Here is a 13,079-nt window from a genome sequence, read left to right as displayed (position 1 = left end):
GGGAGCTGCGGGGATGGGGAGGCTGGGGCTGCTCTTCTTCTGAGATGTGACGTGTTTTGAACAAAGCGAGGTGTTGTGAAATATCCCGGTTATATTGGTTTCAGTTACTCTTTGTGCTGGGAAAGGACAAATCCGTGTTCAGCCCCCCAGAATAGGGCGGAGGGTGGGGGCCTACAGCCCCCTCAATGATTCCTCTGCAGCCCCGGGAACCGCTCGTGCTGCGGTGCCGGGAGGTCAGGAACCCGGATATCAGCGCCGCTGAAAGGAGGATATCCTTCTGCCGTTGCTTTTACATTTAAATCGGTCTCGGGATGTTTGCTCTTGTTCCATTTTTGGTATGGAAAACATCCAGAACAGCTGAATTTTTGCGAAACGGAAAATGTTCTTCCTCCCGCCCATCTCCTGCAGCAGGGTTCTGACTACTGTCCCCTGGTTTTGCGGCGCGGGGACGCAGGGAGGACCGTCCTCCCCCGTCCCCTCTCTGTCAGCTGCTGTGCAACGCGGGGCTTCCCGGGGAGCTCCGCATCGCCGGCCCGGGGGGAGTGCCGACGTGCGAAGTCCCCCAAATCATGCAGCATAGGCAGCGCATCTCTGTCAGATGGAACGTTTGGTATTGTTCTCTGGCATCATGTGCTTGGCAGGTTTGTTCTGACTCCCTCCCATTTCCCAGGAAGAACAGTACCTGCAGGGGATGGGGATATTTGGAGGTGAGGTGGTGGCATTTCCACGATGGAGCCTTATGTTGGGATTTGCAAAGGGACCGGATTGCCCAGAGTGTTGCTCGTGGCTCATGAGTACACTGATCCATCAATACATGAGCTGCATCAGCTGAGAATGGGGCTTACTGCTGCTTGGGGGTAAATAGAACGCCTTGAAAAGATGAAACGTCCATAGAATAGCTAGGAAATAACGAAAGAGGAGTGACTGAGATGCAGGTGTGAGCCTCTGCGGCCACTTTTGCAGGTGCTGGGGAACGCACAGCAAGAGACCTGCCCACAGGGCACCGCCATGCTCACGGTGCCCCCTGAGGGCTCCCAAACTGTGGTGCCCCACTGTAAATGTGGTTTTCTGTGCCTCTGAGGCATGATCCTGCTGCAGGGCAGGAGGACGAGGCAGCTTCGTCTGAGAGGTCTGATTTTGGGACTTTGAGTGCCGGGTCCCAGGGCAGGCTGTGGGATGGGACCAAGGGCCATAGTGTGAGTCATGGGCAGTGGTGGATGGGGACTAAGGGCAGCACAGGGCTCTGCATAGGTATGGAAGGTACCTAGTCATGGGACTCTGCAGTTCTATTGGCAGTGTCATAGTGTGAGGTAAAGATCAACTTAACCTTGAAGCGAGGGGGGAAGGGTTCTGGGGGTGAGGTGATGGATCTGGCAGTGTTTGGAGCCTTCAGACTGAGGTACCTTTTTAACATCTGCACTTCAGTTCAGCAGCTTGAAGAAGTCCTAAGGAATGCAGATGCAGGATCCCCTTGGCCTTTTAATTTGTTAGTCTGCTTATTCCTTCACGTCAAGAGGGTGAGTTGTGCTGCAGTGTCCTGGAGGTATGCACATCACTCATTCATTTGTGTACAGTGATGGCTGCACCCAGTTCTTACACTACAGGAATGTGGGTGATCCCTGTGCTGTGCAGAAGGGTGCTCTTTCAGTGCTCAATTCACCCCATAACTGCAGGTCTTGCTTTCCTCTGCAGCACCAGCAATGAGCCAGGTAAGGCTGATTGCAGCGGGAAGTCTGGGGAGGTGGGAGAGGAGGTGATGGCCCTACCAAGAGCCAGCACAGGGATTTCTGGTCACGGAAGATGAAGAGAAGCAATTGGAACAGTGTCCAGAGAAGAGAAGCCCAATGCAGTGGTATGAAGGAGTCCTGATGGCTGGCCTGGGAATTGCAGAATAAATGGGAAATTTTATTGTTGGCATTTGTGCATTAGGACTCTTTGTTTCTGTGTTGCATTTAAGGATGTTGTGTTTAAGGAAATGAAATCAAGTTGTTGTTCTTTTTTTAGTTTTGTGGATTTTTTTTCCCTAGTTTCGGATTGCTGCTATTGCAAGGTAAAACAAGAGAGCTACCAACATGACTAATTAAAGGGCAGCAGTGTGTCATTCCCCTGGGCTAATTATTCTGTAGAAAATGGGTCAATTACTTGGATAAATTGTTTGCCAGCAGAAGGCAGGAAAAGGCCCCACTCCTCCCTGCAGAGCGCTGCCTACCTCCAGGTGAAGGCTTTGGAGAGTTGCTGGAGGCCAGGGTGTTCAGATGCTCAGTGCAGACCAGGCAAGGAGTGGAAGTGTCTCACATTGTACAGCAGAAATAATGGGTCCTAGCGTTTCTGTGACAACACGTGAAACAGGAGCATCCAGATGGCATCTGAACTCTTGGTGAAAGGAGTGTGCAGGCAGCCAGAATAAGGCTAGTGAAAGCTTTGGCTCTCTGGACAGATGATCAACACCTCTGCTCATTTCTGATTAGTCAGAGTTCCTGGTGGTAAATGGACCAATAAGACCTGGTGCAAGATAGAGCCTGGACACTTCATGGGCTGTCGAAGACAAAGCTGAAGGGCATCTACCTGCAGGTGTATACTGCTCTTTAACGTGTCCCCATAGGCTAAGTAAAAGCTCAGCTGCTTTAGAAGTTTATTTGTAGGCATATCTGAATGAGATTGTCGTTCATGTATGAGTTCAGAGGCATCTAATTGGTCTCTATAAAAGAGAGTAGCATTTTGTTACCTTTGTTTTGTTCTAGATTTTTATTGCTGCCAGCACACAAGTTTGCCACAACCTTATCTCAACCCCCTCCGCCCTCGCAGGCTTCTGTCAAAGCTGGATTAGATTACAGAGAGAATCTTCTCTACCACAAATGTGTGCCGTCTTGCTTTCATTGCATAAGATCCAAGCATTAGGAGTCATTGGATAAGTGCTGATAGCACGAACGGCGAAGCAGGGAGGGCTCCTTCCCAGCTGCCCTGTGCTCAGGTGCGCTGGTGCTGAGCCTGCACCGGGGCTGCTGCCAGGCACTGTGCTGTGCTTCTTGACTCATGTGGGAGATGACGAGGTATTTCTGAAGGGGGAAGCTCTCTCCTAGTATGGACAGCTGTAACACAGCGTGCTCCCAAGTGCCTGCTGGGTTCACTGTTTTCCTTGGTTTGTTTTCACCCAGAATATATGCGTGGGAGATGGTCAGACTCATCCAGCTCCACCAGCTTAAACTTGGCTAAGAACTTTTGGCTGAACTGCATCCATACGCAGCTCTAGGTGGGGTGGGTTCTCGCCGTGATTGGTGGTGTGGGCAGAGGTGGGTGTGCACAGCCTGCAGGATGCTCTTCAGCCCAGGAGTCCTCCTTGGATCTTGGATTGGCTGAGGCTCACGGTAAGGATGTTTCCAGTATGTCCCAGGAGAGGAATGATTTCTTTTTGTGATGCCTGGTGTTTTCAAAATGTGCATATGGTTTCCACTAGCAGCATGATAGGTGCCATGTGATTGGGTTTATTTTGATCCAGCAGGTCTTTTCAAGGCAGGTCTCTATTAAGCCTTTAATTGGTCGTGGACTTGCACAAGAGCTGCAGGATGTAGGGCAGAGTTTATAAAATTGCTCTAATGTCTACTAGCAAGAGAGGAACTGCGGTGAAGGTAAGATAATGGCTTGGTAGCAGTATAGAGGTTGGCTGTCCTTGCTTGGGGTTTTTCATTGCGGGTTAATACTTTGCCATGGGAATGAGATACTGAGTTTCCAAAACTTCACCTTTGGTCACTTCAGCTGACAGGGACTGTGTGCTGTAAGTGGAGCCCCAGGTAGCTGAGCTGCTTTATGTGCAGTTGAAGACAAAGGTGCATATATAAAGTAGACACTTTATGTTTTAATGGAATATATCTCATGGATGTGCAAAAGATCTACCTCTATGGTGCAAGTTCTTTTTAGAGCTGATTATAACCTTTTGGAAACAGTGCCTAGTTTTGATATTTGTATTTATTAGCTATTACTGCTCACTGTAAAGGCAGCTAAAGATTCAATTCTTTCATGGATTAGCTAGAGTGTAATTAGGTTTTCAAAGAGCAGATCGATAGGTACAACATGTTCTTTTCTAAAAATGCCATGTATGCACATGTTCTGATTTACCTCTGCCTTTTTGTAGTAGCAGCTCCAGGAGCTGGAACAGTGCTTAGTACTGCAGCCTCAGGTGGGGGTATGTACCGTGGAGTGGGGGGGAATTTGGGGTTTTGTTTTCTTTTTTCTTTCCTAGGTAGTGAAAGTATCAGATTCTTGTGATAGAATTGTAATTTGCATGGTGTGAGACTGGACAGTCCTTGTTTCTCTAACAATGTCATGACAATGATTAGAATTTGCTGCTCTTTGGACCAGGGCTTAGCAATGTTTGGAGTACTAAATAAGCTGTAAGTGCTAACAACAATGCTTCCTCAGCATCTTTCATCTGAAAATCTTACTGTTCTTAATGAATTTTGGTGCCTCTCTGTGAGGAAGGAATTACTAGAGTCATTTTGCAGACAAGTAGATAAAATAAAATGCTTGCATAGAGGCATTCTGAAAGCCACTTATATTCAGGAATATTAATGCTTCAACTCGCTTTTGAGCTACTATCTTGTCCTTTCTCTTTTGCCAGAAGAGCTATGGGCATTAATTTTGGTAGAACTTTGGTAGATTTTTTTTTTTTTTAATTGGGTTAGGAAACATGAAAGTGAGACGTTATTATGCAACGTCTCTAAGTGTGCATGTGATACTTGAAAAATGGTAATCAGATAAATTGCTAAGCAACTGTACCCTGCCTTCAGTTACCAAAAAGCCAGTGACTTCGCTTTCATGATGTAACATGCTCTATACTTCTCCATGAAGCACGTGTAGGTGGAGTTCTGTGAGAGTTGCTCCTTTTAACTCCCCTCCTGCTTGACTGCCATATTGTGAGGTCAGGTTTGACCATAGTTTTACAGAAATGTATTCACAGAACCTGAAAGCGACAGAACAAATGTTAGAAGAGCTGTTCAAAATAATGAAGTGTAAGTAAGTGTGTATATAAGGAAACAGCCATTCTCTCCCACGGGCCTTCACTAGCTTGTAAAGAGCAGGCCATAGCTCATCCTTGGGAACACGAGAGGTAAGAAAATGGGTGAGAGACTGATGTTAAAAGGCACACGGCAGGGAAATGTGGCAAGCTGTGGGAAACCTTGGACACCCACAGCGATCCATTTGCCCCAAATGTTGAGAGATGCAGTAATGCACTAGAACCTATATGTAGAGCCAGCTGATTTGTTCTCATTGTCTTAGCAAGAAGGGAATGGCAGGAACATCAGCAGAGAAGTGTGCATGGAGAAACAGTAAGTAGAACTCCGATAACATAAGGCAGATTTAGGGGATTTTGTTTGAAACCTGACTAACTGATAGATCACAGGATCTGTCTTAGAAATTCTGCAGGGTAACTGCAACGACAACAAAACAGACTCTTGCTGGTTATTCTAAAATTCTGCTTCTTGTTAGTAACCATCCACAGCAGCATTTGTAGTTCCTGTGGCTTGTGGAGCACCTGCCCAAGGTTCTCCAGTGCTTGCTGGTGCCAGCGCTTTTAGGAGCAATGTGAGACTGGAGGCCACAGTTGGCTGATGCAGAGGTATTTGGGAAAGGGTGCTCCTGACCTTGGAGATGCTTTGTTTTTTTGCAGATGGCTGAAAGTTACTTTTTATGGAGTTTTGTAACCTTGTTGCTGTGCTCCTCTTCCAGCCCAGACATCATCTCATGGGATGGTGCAGCCCTACCTCCCGCCTTTGAGAAGGGGCGCCATGTTCTGTGCTCTAAGTGCCTTGCATGTGGGGATCCCGGAGCCTGGCTGCTCCATGTGCAGCTGGAAACCCCAACCAAAGGACAGAGGGAAGGGCGTGCTAGGTTCGTTTGGGTGACATCTGCATCACCCTCCGTGGAGGTCTTGCAGGGGTTAGAGAGCGGGGGTGCGTTGCTGAGAAATTGTTTGCTTTCTACTTCAGATAAACTGAATCTGGGTGCAGCTCAGGGACTTCTCTGTTGGTGGAACGTCTTGGTTTAATCACCAGGTAGTGGCACGGACCTGCGTTTTCTTCTCAAGTGCACTTTGGAAATCATGAAAAGGTGTAAGCAAACAAGTGAAGGAATGCACAAGTAGCCACTTGGCAGCCAGGAATTTCATTTCCATCCAGTTCTCACTGGACGAGTGCTGCTCCTTCACTTACTGAAGTGCAGCCTCTGCCTGCTGGTGCTGGCATTTGAGAGGAGCCGAGTCCTGCATAACAGTGCGCTTCAGATTCTTTCTTTCTTTTTTTGAATGGCCGCACCACTGCTGAATATTTGTTGTAGTTGTTGATTTTTGCTAATACAAACATTACACCTTTTTAATCATTAGCATTTCAGTACAAAAAGTTCACTTATCATCTATGTGACCTTTTCTGACCAGCCAAAGTGCTGTGAACTCCAAGGTCAAGCCTTTATCTTCAGTGCTGCATTTCTGCTCTTATGTTACGACACAGTCTTTGCTAACAAAGAGTTTCTTTTTCTTTCAAGTGTAGATACATGCGCGACTAAAGCTATGGTTTCTCAAACATTTTGAGCTCATAGAAATGAAGGTGGCTTTTTTGTTTGCTTTTCGTATTGAAAATAAGGATCTCTTTCCTGCTGGGTGGAGGCCTGAGAGCCAGATCTGTGAGGTGATATGGCTGAGTACAGGGAGGTTTTTGGTAGCAGTGTTCAGATGAATGACGAATCCCTTGATTGGAGTTTCTGTGACACTGTGGGCGGCTGTAGGGCTGGTGCTAGCAAGAGAGGTGAGCTGTGCAGCAAGGTACAGGACAGGACAGAGCTGTCCTAGTGTTATCCCCTTCCCAGGAGAACCTCTCAGCTCCGCTCTGTTCTTCACTCCCATGCCAAACCTTTAAGTGAGATGGAGCGCTCACACCGAGATACACGGAACTCATCTGGCAATAAATATACCCTTTCAAAAATGTTGTACTTTGTTTTTTTTTTCCAGGGTGTGCCCAGCCTTGTGGCAAACAGTGGGTGTATGTGTTTATTAACTGGGTTCAGAGATGGGAAGCAAAACAAGTGACCCAGAGCACAGCTCCTGGTTTAAAAGCAGTGGTATGTTTTTAGGTCTTCAGGTTTGTGCCTTGAAGGAGTCAAGAGTGTTACAGCTGCTTATTTTGTATCATTTTGTTCTTCACTCTTTTACAAAATAAATTATAGTCAAATAGATCTGACTAGATAAAAAGAGTTCTCAGTGTTCTTTAAAATGCATTTCTAAGAAATACTTTTTGAAGTTTTGTATGCAAGCATCTGATAAATAGCTCAGTAGAAACCTATACTCTCCTGTAACAAAACGCATACAGTGAAAATAGCATACGTGCAAAAAACTTACAGGAACATCAGGTTTAGAGCAATTTAAATGAGAGGTAATAAACAGCAGCCACTCTTTCCAATGTGACGTATAAGTACCTGGCTGTTAAAATAGCAGCTATTCCTCATGGTAAGAGAGGCTCCAAAGCAGACGTACACATCAGTGCATGTGCAGGAAGTGCTTGGTGTGTCTCATGATACTCATGTTACATTGATTTAATTAATGGTTTTATGCTATTCATCACTCTGCTAATCTTGGTGGGAAGGTTTTGTTGGGGGAGGATTAGTTATTTAATCTGCATTTTTTTTATTGGAATGTTTTTGTAGTTCATTGTAATCTAAAGACAGATGGCGGATTTCTTCTATTGTTGTTTGTATTGTGTTTCTTTGTTTTTAAGAGAAAATGTTTCTCTTGAATTACTGTTGGATTTAGGTGCCCAGAATTTTACATTCATTGGGATCTGATAAATGTTTATAATATCTAAAGGAGGTGGGGTGCAGATGGATGAGGCCAGGCTGTTCTTGGTGCAGCGATAGGACAAGGAGAATAACCTAAAACTTGTATGAGGGAAGCTCCATAATAACACGTGGAATAACTTCTTTATGGTAAGGGTGATGGAGTGCTGGAACAGGCTGCCCAGAGATGTTGTGGAGTCTCCTTCTATGGAGATACTCAAGACTTGTCTGGATGCCTACCTGTGTGATCTATTGTAGAGTACCTGTTTTAGCAGAGAGGTGGGACTCGATGATCTCTTGTGGCCCCTTCCAACCCTTGCAGTTCTGTGATAACATGAAGATCCTGTTCGTTATGCAGTCTGGCACATAGGTGTTCTTGCTCTGTAACTTCGTCACATGCTATTAATCTAGAAAATTGCTGTGTGTACACAAGCCCACAGAGTGTGAGATCTGTGAGACTGAAGTGGGTATGTGCTGGATATTTTTGTGTTGGAACAAGCACCTCAATGTGTGACTTCTGCACAAAGCAGCACTGTGGCACCCTGAGCGACAGTGCCTGAGAAGGGAAGAGCAGCTCAGGCATGTGGCTCTGCTCACGGTCAGGGTCTGATGCGGGCCAGGTGGCAGCCTCCTCACCAGGGCAGGGGGAAACAGGCTGGGGGCTGGAAAGGGCTTGCCTATGTGAAGGTGTGGAGCAGAAAAGGGAGGGGAAGGAATATGTGGTTAGAGGGGAGATAGGGAGGCAGTGTTAGGAGGAGGATTGGGATGAAAAGAAATCAGCAGCTTACTTAAAAATAAACAAATTAAAAATGGTTGATGGGCAGGAAAAAAAAACCTGAGCGAACACTTTCTGGTAGATCCTCTATGGTTAACTGAGCCCTTGTTTGAGATGGCAGTGGTGAGGAACCTTTGGTCGTTGGCTCTAGAGACATGCTCCTCGTGTTTGTCGTGGCAGGGATCCAGAAGGACAGTGCAGAGCAGAAGGACCCAGCCCAGCCTGGGGAGTGGCTGCCAGCAGCCAGTCTGGGACTGGGGCAGGGGCAGCACTCATCTGCACTTGGTAGAGGTTGGCCATCCACACAGCCAGGTGCCAAGGCTGAGATACGTACGTTGCTCTTTGGGTGTTGGAAGCCTCTCTCTCATTGTGCCGCATTAACATTAACCTGTGCTGCTTTGCTTTACGAAGGCTGCCTGGTCGCCACGTTAGCTGCTGGTTGCACGGTCCTGTCTCGAAGACAGCAGCTGTCTGAAGTGGCTCGGACCTGCGGGGACAGCCTGGCCTCACCGTGGATGCTGTGAACTGGGAGCTGGCCGAAGTGGGAGAGCTGCCGGATCCCTCCCAACAGGTAGGGTTGGGGGATGGAAGGCAGGAGTGGGCTTGCAGCACAGCAGATATGTAGAGCTGGTGAGTGTGGGCAGGAGGTGAAATTATTTCCACGAGTTCAACCTGCAGATTGCTTTCTGGAAGCATGAGTAAGGTTGCTGTTTGCATGCATTGCCCTTGGTTTCTGTCTGCTTCATGCTGCGCTGTTCTAATCGCTCATAATTTATATTGCCGAGCTTATTCCAGCATCACTGTCACTTTAAAACCTCACCCACAGATAGTCTGAGGAAGTCACAGCAATCAGGACAGTGGAGCACTGCCTGAGCTAAAGAAGAGCAGTAGGTAAGGAGCAGGGGCTGTTCTCTGCACAGGTGTGAGTCAGATGATGCAGAGCCTATTCCTGTCCCTGAGGAACAGTGCAATCTCTGCACTCGATTCACCAATGTGCTACTCTGCTGATCACAGGCTCCTCTTGCCTGTACCTACTGCAGCGGCTACACTTGCACAGAGTAAAACGCTATCGAAGTGAAGAGGTTTTATATTTGAGCGAAGACTTGCATTGATCCTGGTAGACAGGCTAGGCATTGTGGGACCTCAGCAACAATCCCTGGACCCTGCAGTGTTCTCAGAGTACTCTGCAGCACAATGCCCTAGTAGGAGGCAAAATACACGTGCTCTGGTGCAGCTTGCAGCAGTTTAGAGTACAGTTTTGTTTTCTGGATTGTGGCTAAGGCCCTCATGGTAGGTCATGCACAGTACTTCTCTGACTGGGAAATCACTTTGAGTTTTCCATGCATAGCACCTACATGTTCATATTTACATAGCACCTCCACCATAGTCTGCTCTCTGTCTCAGGGGTCTCATGGCCCTTTCGTAGTGGTGGTGTCCAAGGGATCCCAGGTGGTACTGCCCCAGTCTCACAGGTTGCCTTGCTTGATCCCTGCCCCTCTTCTGGGAATGGAGAGCAGTTCTGGACAGGTACTGAATAAAAGCAGTGGTCTGAACAATGGCAATGCTAGCGGTGTGGGTAAGCAGGGTCAACAACTGCTCCAGGCTCTGCGTGTGATCTTGCTGCTGGTTGTGCGGTTGTATACAGGCCCTCAATTGTTTCAGAATATCATCTCGTGAGCAGCAAGGTTCAGGCCAGTTCTGCAGATTATGACAAAGCAAGAGTCAAGAGCTATTCAGGAAGGTTGCTGCTGCTGGACTGAGCCTTGGAGTGCACCCAGACATTCTGTCAGTGATGCAGCCATGGGTTCTTCTGGAGAAAGCTGTGTCTGGCGTGTGCCCTGCTGTATAGTACCATTGCTGTGAGCAGAGCAAATGCTCCTTATCGCCTGCCATCAAGAGCTATCAAAGGAGGCACAGACGTCTCCTGTTACTGTTAAAACAAAAACTGAGCGCTGTGTGGGCACAAGAAAACATAGATCCATTGGCAGCAGAACAAGACTATGAATAATTAATTCCTCCTTTGCCTCCTGTATGTGCCATCCACTTGGGCTGCTCGGAATGCCATCTGCTAGAGGTGCAGACAGATCTGCTCCCAGAGCCACAGGGACATGACCCTGCAGACTGCATCACTCTTCCACTCAGGCTGCCCTTCTCCAAGAAGCTGTCATATGTGCTGTTGTGACATTCTCGAGGACACAGAAGTAACCTTTGCTCATTCTGTGGGCTATTGGTAGGAACTTCCATAACACCAATGGAACTGGGATGTGCCTGGAATGTCTGTGGGAGGGAAATGAGTTAGGATCAAGAATGAAGCACTGACGGCTCCCTTTTGTGAAAGCTGGTAGGGGGCAGCACCTTTAGTGTGGCTGCGCCTTGTTTTTGTACGAGAATTTATGCTATGTTAGGTTGTTTCTATCTATGTCCTACTGAGAAGCCAGACTGTCATCTACCAAAAGTACTCTGAGCACAGCTGGACTTTTCCTTCATTACAGAGTACCTTAGCATAGAAGAGGGTGCTTACATTCTGTAAAATATATAGCTTTTCTCAACTTATTTACTAGTGGGCATTTGCTCCATAATGATTGGAAAACTTGTTGGCAGCTGAAGCTGAGAGGTGCCAAGGAGTGAAGGTACTACAGAGGCTAAATTCTGAGCTGCTGTGAGCTCATGGGACATATGAGCTGGGAGGTCAGAGAGAGTTTGCTGAAGATTTTTTCAAAGGCTGTTCCTCACCACAAAATGCACATACTTAGACAAAGGGGAGAATTTATCCTCTCTGACATGTTAGTATGAAGATTCTATCGGCCATTTCACATACCTGGGCTGTAGAATGCACAACTTATTTCAGACTTCTAAGTATTGTCCCCCATTTTTCTTCTGCATCTTCCAGATTTGCTCTTGGCTGTCAGGCTTTTGCTGAGAGATTTAGACTTTTAGTGTGGGAAAAGTTACCTTTAACCAGCAACTTCTGCAGAAGTAGCGGGCTTCTTTGTCAACAGTTCAACCCTTGTGTTTGCAGCTGCCTAGTAATGTCATCTACCTTGATTTTAGAGCAATTCAAATGTTCTTCCACAAAAATGAGCTTTGAGGAAAGAAACAGGATGTTTCAATCTAGGAAAGATACTATAGCTCACATCCAGAACAGTTTTCAGCTTTCTATTTAAGCCTTCTCACTGAATTTGCCCTAAAAGTCACTTACCACTAGAAGTCACTTACCTTCTGGACTTCTAGTCCAGAAGCTGAGGGAAGTTGTAGGTGGGAATCAAAAGTGAAATCCCAGCCTGGATTTGGAGAGTGCTTTTTGAAAGAAGTGGAGTAAGTGTTCTGGTGGAAGTCTGCCCAGTTATGTGGAGAGGTGGGGCCTTTCACAGAGTGGCTCTGAAGGAAGAAAGTATTCTTCCTGAGGCAGGTAAAAAGTGTTTGTCTTCCTGTGGTCTGGATAGAAGTGTGGAGATTGGAAAAATAGGTTTGGGTTTTGTTTTTTTTTAATCAGATAAGGAAGCAGACAAACAGAGCAGGAAGTGGATGTGTGGTTTCCATAGTGATGTAACTGTGGAAGCTTTAGCATGCTGAGCTTTGCCTCACTGTAATCACACTTAAAGGCTACAAGTATTTAACTCTTCTGCCAGGGGAATGTAAATGTATGAACACAGAAATGGGAAAAATGCAACTGCATGGCCAGGAAGATATGGATGTTGGGAAGCTTGATTTTTGTCATGGCTTGTTTCTCCTTTATCTGTTCTGTGCTGAGTCAACAAACATGATAGTACTGTTATAATACCACAGTTCTTGCTGTACCAGTCCGTGATATGCTGACTTGTGTTCTTAGTTTTCTTCTCATCTGTACACGCGCACATTCCACAACACTGATAGCTGTCGCTCTGTTCACCCACACCAATTTCAAACAGGTACTGATTGAGAAACATGTTCCACACTCTTTCAACATACCAACTGATCAGAGCACCACCCTCTGCAGCTGGGGAGAAGGTACTTCATGCTGCTTCTTACCATCACCTCAGCTGTTCCTGTAGGCTGTGGAAATGAACTGCATGTGACATTAAACTGTGGTTTATTGGGGGAATTTTTGAAGTGTTTTACTATTAAAAAAAAAAAAGACCTTTGGGGGATTTTTTTTGCATTTGGAGAGAGACGGTTATGAGCTTAAGTGGCTGAATTTGAAAGCATTCAAAAAAAAGATGGGGTGCCAAATTTTTCAGCATCTCATTTTTCAGCTGATGGATTATCAGCAGGTCATAGAGGCAGATAAAAGAATATATCTGTGTGCAAATGCTAGATGTACACATCTGACAACTAGACACACACCAATCCTGCATACCCACCTGCATAGCCTAGTCTTCATGAGTCACAGGCATCTGTGCCTCCTCAGCTTCCTCTTTTAATGGCATTGCTGGATGCTTCTCGTGCTCTTCCTCTGAAAAAAAGTCCCTTACCTTGGGCATTTGTTTTGCTTGTCTAATGGATGTAA

At 46.4% G+C, this 13,079-nt stretch overlaps 1 protein-coding gene across 4 annotated transcripts in view; it reads left to right on the top strand.

The window, feature by feature from the left end:
• Positions 1-13,079, top strand: part of TMEM229B (transmembrane protein 229B) — a 29,885-nt gene that overhangs the window by 1,234 nt on the left and 15,572 nt on the right. The window contains exons 1-2 of one of the 4 annotated variants that reach the window (XM_019615651.2): positions 37-3,365; positions 9,005-9,164. The gene's annotated coding sequence lies outside the window, so the exon portion shown is untranslated. The other 3 variants (XM_010711545.3, XM_010711543.3, XM_010711544.3) reach the window with 3 other exon arrangements.

This window comes from Meleagris gallopavo, chromosome 5, assembly GCF_000146605.3.
Source record: "Meleagris gallopavo isolate NT-WF06-2002-E0010 breed Aviagen turkey brand Nicholas breeding stock chromosome 5, Turkey_5.1, whole genome shotgun sequence".
Lineage (NCBI taxonomy): Eukaryota > Metazoa > Chordata > Aves > Galliformes > Phasianidae > Meleagris > Meleagris gallopavo.
Note: the sequence above shows the minus strand (reverse complement) of the source record. Positions and strands in the feature narration are given on the sequence as shown.